Here is a 5,879-nt window from a genome sequence, read left to right on the forward strand (position 1 = left end):
AGTGTTTATTGCTTCCATTGGTGCTCTGAAGAGAACCAATTCTAAGAACAAAAGAAGTTAATGCCACAAGTGAAGGCATATGAAGATGCTTCCAATCTAGGACAACTAAATAGTCTATGTCGAAACTTGATAGAAATTGCAACTACTCAAGATTTAAAACTGAAAACCAAGAGACACAATTCTACTCTACTAATCTCTGGAATGAAAATCACAATTTAGAATAACATGCATAGACATGAAGAAAATCCATAAGTACATGATGATTTCTAGGGGAACCCAACTGGGAAAAACCCCTCAAGCCTCTTTGCATTAATCCGTTGAATAGAGAAACTATTACAATTGATTGCTCCAACTCTGAGTGCAACCTACAAAAGAATAATTGTTCTCACTACTGAATGAGAGCCTCTAGCCAACAATTAGTCAAATTCTGGATCATCCAACCTCCTATTTCTTTGCATAATCCTGGGAAAATTCGATCTCCTAAACAATATGAAAATTCCCTATTTCCTTGTGAAATTCCCAAGGATTGATCATCTGACTGCATGCACAACTGTATGCTCAACTAATATACACTAATTGTTACACTAGCCTTTTGCCCCTCCACCTTAGCTGAGAAATTCGAATTATATGCATGAGTTATTTTGGGTTGATTGATCAGTTAACTAACAAATCTCTAAGTTAGACTGTTGTACCACTGCACAACTAACCCTCAACTGACTCTATCCATAGTTAGATGTCAGTTAACTGGATACAATTGAAAATAACTGAACGAGATTTCTAAAATCTAGCAATCAACACATGCATGACTGAACTCCAAGCCCCTAACTCGAATTTAGTGAGCTAACTGAGTGACAAGAGCCATGCCACACTAGTTAACTACCTCCAAGTTGTCCTGCTGATGTGGAATTTCGATTTACTCAATTTAACTAACGCTAAAGTCAAATTGAGCCTTTCTTGCTACACTTTCTAACAAGCTACTTACCTCAAATCCATATATTTTTGCCTATTGAAAAACATAGTGAAAGGTTATTCTTAAGTTATTTTTTGTAGGATTTACATTGCTACTGAGGGGAAAACAAAATTAGGCAAAATTTTATTGATTTTGATGCACATTTCAAAAGGTTTTTGAGAAGCTAGATGATATAAATAGGAGGGAAAGGAACATACTTGAGATGATAGTGGATGATGAATGCTAGAGTGTTAATGGTATTTTCAGTGTCCCACGAGTTCAAATAACTTAAATCGATGGGATTCAATTGATAAATGTCACATATTTTCCTTCTTGGAGAAACACGCTATTTTGAGTTCTTGGAATATGGTCAGAGGGAAATTTGGTGAGACAATTCTATTATGGGTTGTTTTTAGTTTGCATGGATTGCATGAAAGAGAAAAATAGAATGTTAATTTTGAGAATTCCAAGGCATTTTTGAAAATTTAATGTGTGAAACGAAATTTATGCCTTTCTGTATTAGTATCCAAAAAATATGTCATTTTGATTTAGTAGGTTGGGTTTTAACATATTGTTGGCATTGTATCATGAAAGATATAAAATTGATCTATTCAAATCACTCTTTGGAAATGATTAGTAAATTTCTTCTTGCAAACACAATGATGTTGTTTTTTCATAATTCCCAGTGCAACATGCAAATTTTGGATTCGTGGTGGAATCATACCAGTTTTATTCTTCCATTTGGCCATTGTAAAAGTGGCGACAATGATGCCTTGAAGGATTTAGTTAAGTCCATACCTAAATAGGAGAAGAAACAACATGTTCACATTCCACGAATGTAAAGTGTGTTCAGTTAAATCATGTGGTCTTTGCCATGGAAAAACAACCATCGATTAATGACTTAAAGTAAAACTATTTGGCGATGTAAAAAAGCTTCCATATTTCAAGGATTTTCAATATTGTTTATTATCTATGCCATCGAGATGAAATTAAATTTGCAAAATGCCTCATTTTGTCTTTATAATTATCTCAAGTGTAATAATTCAACACATTTTTGCTTGTTGACTGGTGGAGGAAAAGAATCCCTGAAATAATTAAGTGTTTTAGAAGAGAAGAGTTTAACATATGACAACCAATAAAATTTATAGTTGCACAACTTTTCTATAATTCCTTGTAGATTGAGTTTTGATCAGTTCGTCCACCTTTAGCTAATAAAAAATGCAACTGCAGTTTAACATACAAATTATTTTTCTTCTTCATCTTATCAAATGATGTAACTGTGGTTTAGCATGTAGAAAATTTTACTTTTGTACATAGAGGAAATGTTTGTTCCCAATCTATGTTCATTTTTTTTCCCGGTTGTCGTTAAAATTTTCTGAATTGTTGCTTGGATGAGCCTCAAAAAATGATTTTACTTATTCTTCACAATTTCATCTATATTTTCCTTTGTATTTCTTTATATTCTGAGTTTTTTCCAAGTGGGAGTGTCTCTTAGACTTGGCTTTTCAAGTTGTTGATGAGTTTTAGACTTTGAGTCATGTTACCTATTTCAAATAATAGTTTTGGTGATAAGTTTGGGATTGGGTTACTTGGTGAGTCTAGCCAATAATGGGCAACATTCTTTCAGCTGCTATGTATCATTGGTCATTTATGATTTAATCATTTAAGGACAAATTTATCAATGATTTAAGAATGCTTCATTTTTGAAGGCACACATTTTTGTTTTCGAAATTAACCTATTTAGTAGTGAGAAATTACCCTATTCTAATTTTGTATATTAGAGTAAAAACTAAATAATTGTACTACATTATGACAAATGTGAAATCTGACAGTTTGAAAACTCTTTAAAACAAAATTATAGCACCACTTCATGGGAATTCTAAAATTTAACAGTTCAAATCACTGATCTTCATGGGAATTATGAAATTTAACAGTTCAAATCACTGATAAAAAGATGAAATCATTAATTATTTTTCTGGAAGACATGTGGTCTGAAAAAACATGGATTGCATAAGAAGGAAAAAAATAACTATTATAACAAATTTGTGACCTCAATTGGCCAACAATCCCCAAACTTGTGTTGGAGAGTCCCATTTTGAGGTTTATTTTTGAAACTATGATGCATCAAATTCACTTTTAAACAATTATTGTTCAATAGCTAGATAACATACCATTCTGAATTAGAAGAATATATCATGAGAAATCTCAAACTTAACAGTTCTAAAAACTATTTAAAACAAAATTTTGTATATTGTATTATCAAAACTCTAAAATTTTATGGTTCAAAAAACCCCACATAAGTGATAAAATGTGGAAGTCTTAAATTTGACTTGTAGAAAAATATACGAAGTGCATAAATAAGGGGAAATTTTTAATTTTGAGACTGCAGTTGGCCTCAAACAAAGTTGGACAATCTTGTTTGATGATTTATTTTGGAGAATCTAAATCTCTGAATGCAATTTAAGCCATTCTTGTATATTTCAATCTGATTTTACATGTTAGGGTACAACTGAATACAATTTAAAATTTCTAAAGATATGATCATTGATATTACATGTCCTTGCTAAGGATGTTGAACATTCAAGAGTGTAACTTTGTGTTGCTTTGTAGCTGGTCATCCCATGAATTTTGAGTCAATAATGTAGTAATCAATTCTCAAGGTGAAATTAAAATAAAACAAAGGGATGTGGACAATGGAGAGGTCTTGATGGGCTTAAATTTTTAAATTGCTAATTTTTCAACTTGATTTGCAATATCTCTTGTTTGTATAAAATGTTGATTGTTTTACATTCTCATCCAGGCAGGATATGAGTTTTACTTGTTTGTTTGTTAAGATATAAGTTTCAGAAGTTTCTGTGTATTCCAAATATTTATTTTTTACATTAGGGTGATGTTGCTATTGTTTAAATTGGTCCATATCTTGTTAAGTGGGACACTATTACCTATATTAATGACACATTGCTTTCTAATTCACATAGGTAGGTAGGGAGCCTCTTTCTCCCATCTCCCTATAGATTACTATTGTCACATATTATTTCTTCTATCCTATGCTACCACCTTATGGCGTTTCCTTTGCAACATCTGGTGCAATTGCTAGTTAGAAAGTTCTACAAAACGTTTCGTTTAAGAATCATTCATTATGTAACTTTTTCATAAGACTAGATGACTCAGATGTCTGAACAAAATGAACCATGAATCTTTTATGTATTTTAGAACTTCATCAAATTATTAGAAAATTGGTCCAAGCATCAGCATACAAGAATTGTAACTATACGCTTATTGTGAAATGCATAGTTAATAATAACATTCAAGACAATAATAACTTACATAATTAAGCAAAAGCGGATTGGCACATCATATGAACCATACAAAGTAGGCTATCAGGGCAATGGAGCATGTGGAGTGTGTATAAATATGAACTAGACAAAGTAGATTATTAAAGAAATGGAGTATGTCGAGTTTGTCTAAGGAAGTTTGTGAAATCAAGGAGGAACCATTTAAGGAAAAGGCGGGGACTCAGGAAATGGGATCCCTATAGGTAGAGGTGGAATGCTTAGGGGGAAAGTTCAGAAAAGGTGAGGGAAGAGGAAGATCAAGTGGTGGGAAACCCAACACTAATTTTGGTATAGGAGGGGGAAGAATAAGATCAAGAGATGGGAAGCCCATAACTAGTTTTGGTAGAAGAGGGGGAGGAGGAAGTTCAAGAGGTGGGAAGCCCATAAGAACTTTTGGCAAGGGAGGAAGATTTCCATGAGGAAATAAGGCAACTCTATTACTTGATGATCATGTGTTGACTTCATGTAGTGCATGGCCTTATCTGAACGATTCATGATCAGATGAGATTTTGTGAGAACACAATTTGCTTTCAGAATGATAGGATAACGAAGGGAATGTGAAGGTAGGGATCCCATTAGATTTTGATGTGAATATTAATTGATCAAATGAGGAAGTACCCAATGATGGAACATTGAATTTCTCTAAGGGGCTGTTGAGGAGCCTCGCTGAACAATACCCTTTGAGAGGGGAACTATGATCTTTTGAGGAGAAGAGTAGCATAGATGATATAATAGGGCTGGGAAGATCCACCCTGAATTCTCCATTTTTATCTGTTTTTCCTTCAATGGAAATTGAGACTGCATTCGTTTTCTTGTTGAGGCCAACGTGACACTCCACAACAACCACACCACCTATTGGATTAGTATTCATTTCAACATCACTATATGTATAGGCTACTTAATATCAAATATAGTTGATATAGTTAGTATTTTACTTAGCGATCAACTTATTTATCTAACAGAATCATGAGGTGTATATTAATTGGTTTGTGTGCGATTTAGTCCCACTAGGAAGCTGGTTCAAATTGCACGGGGAGGGGTTGAGGATGGGAGCCACCTTTGAGGGAATTAAATTGTCCAAGTTCGACTGAGCTCCTATCCAACATTGGGGTCGACTACGACCCAAGTTCACTTACTTATCTACATGATGCCATTTGTTATTTGATATCGTGCATGCTAATTTCATGATAATATAAAAAACTTAAACATGGACCTAGAGATACAAGGGAGTTAATATTCGAAATTTCATCTATTGATATAGAGGAAAAGGAAAAGATGTGTCAACATATTCATTTATGATGAGAAGATAAAGATTCTCATTCAGAGAAATATATATCAAATGTAGTTGATATAATTACATAGGTATCATTTTTCCTTGTTATAATTACTTACTTATCTATTTGATGCCATTTGTTATTTGATAATTTGTATGGTAATTTCATAATAATATAAAAAAGGTAAAATTAGATTTAGATATACAAAGTGATAAATATTTGAAATCTCATTTATTGATATAGAGGAGAAAGCAAATATATGCAAACATCTTCATTTATCATCATAAAATTAAGATTTAGATTAAAAGAAAGATTAATCTA

At 32.8% G+C, this 5,879-nt stretch overlaps 1 pseudogene; it reads right to left on the reverse strand.

Moving 5' to 3' along the window:
* Positions 1–4,413: 4,413 nt before the first annotated feature.
* LOC149202597 (uncharacterized) lies at positions 4,414–5,155 on the reverse strand (annotated as a pseudogene).
* Positions 5,156–5,879: the final 724 nt, after the last annotated feature.

Source organism: Pinus tabuliformis, chromosome 2_1 (assembly GCF_031772625.1).
Source record: "Pinus tabuliformis cultivar Carrire ecotype Pingquan chromosome 2_1, CPIR1, whole genome shotgun sequence".
Lineage (NCBI taxonomy): Eukaryota > Viridiplantae > Streptophyta > Pinopsida > Pinales > Pinaceae > Pinus > Pinus tabuliformis.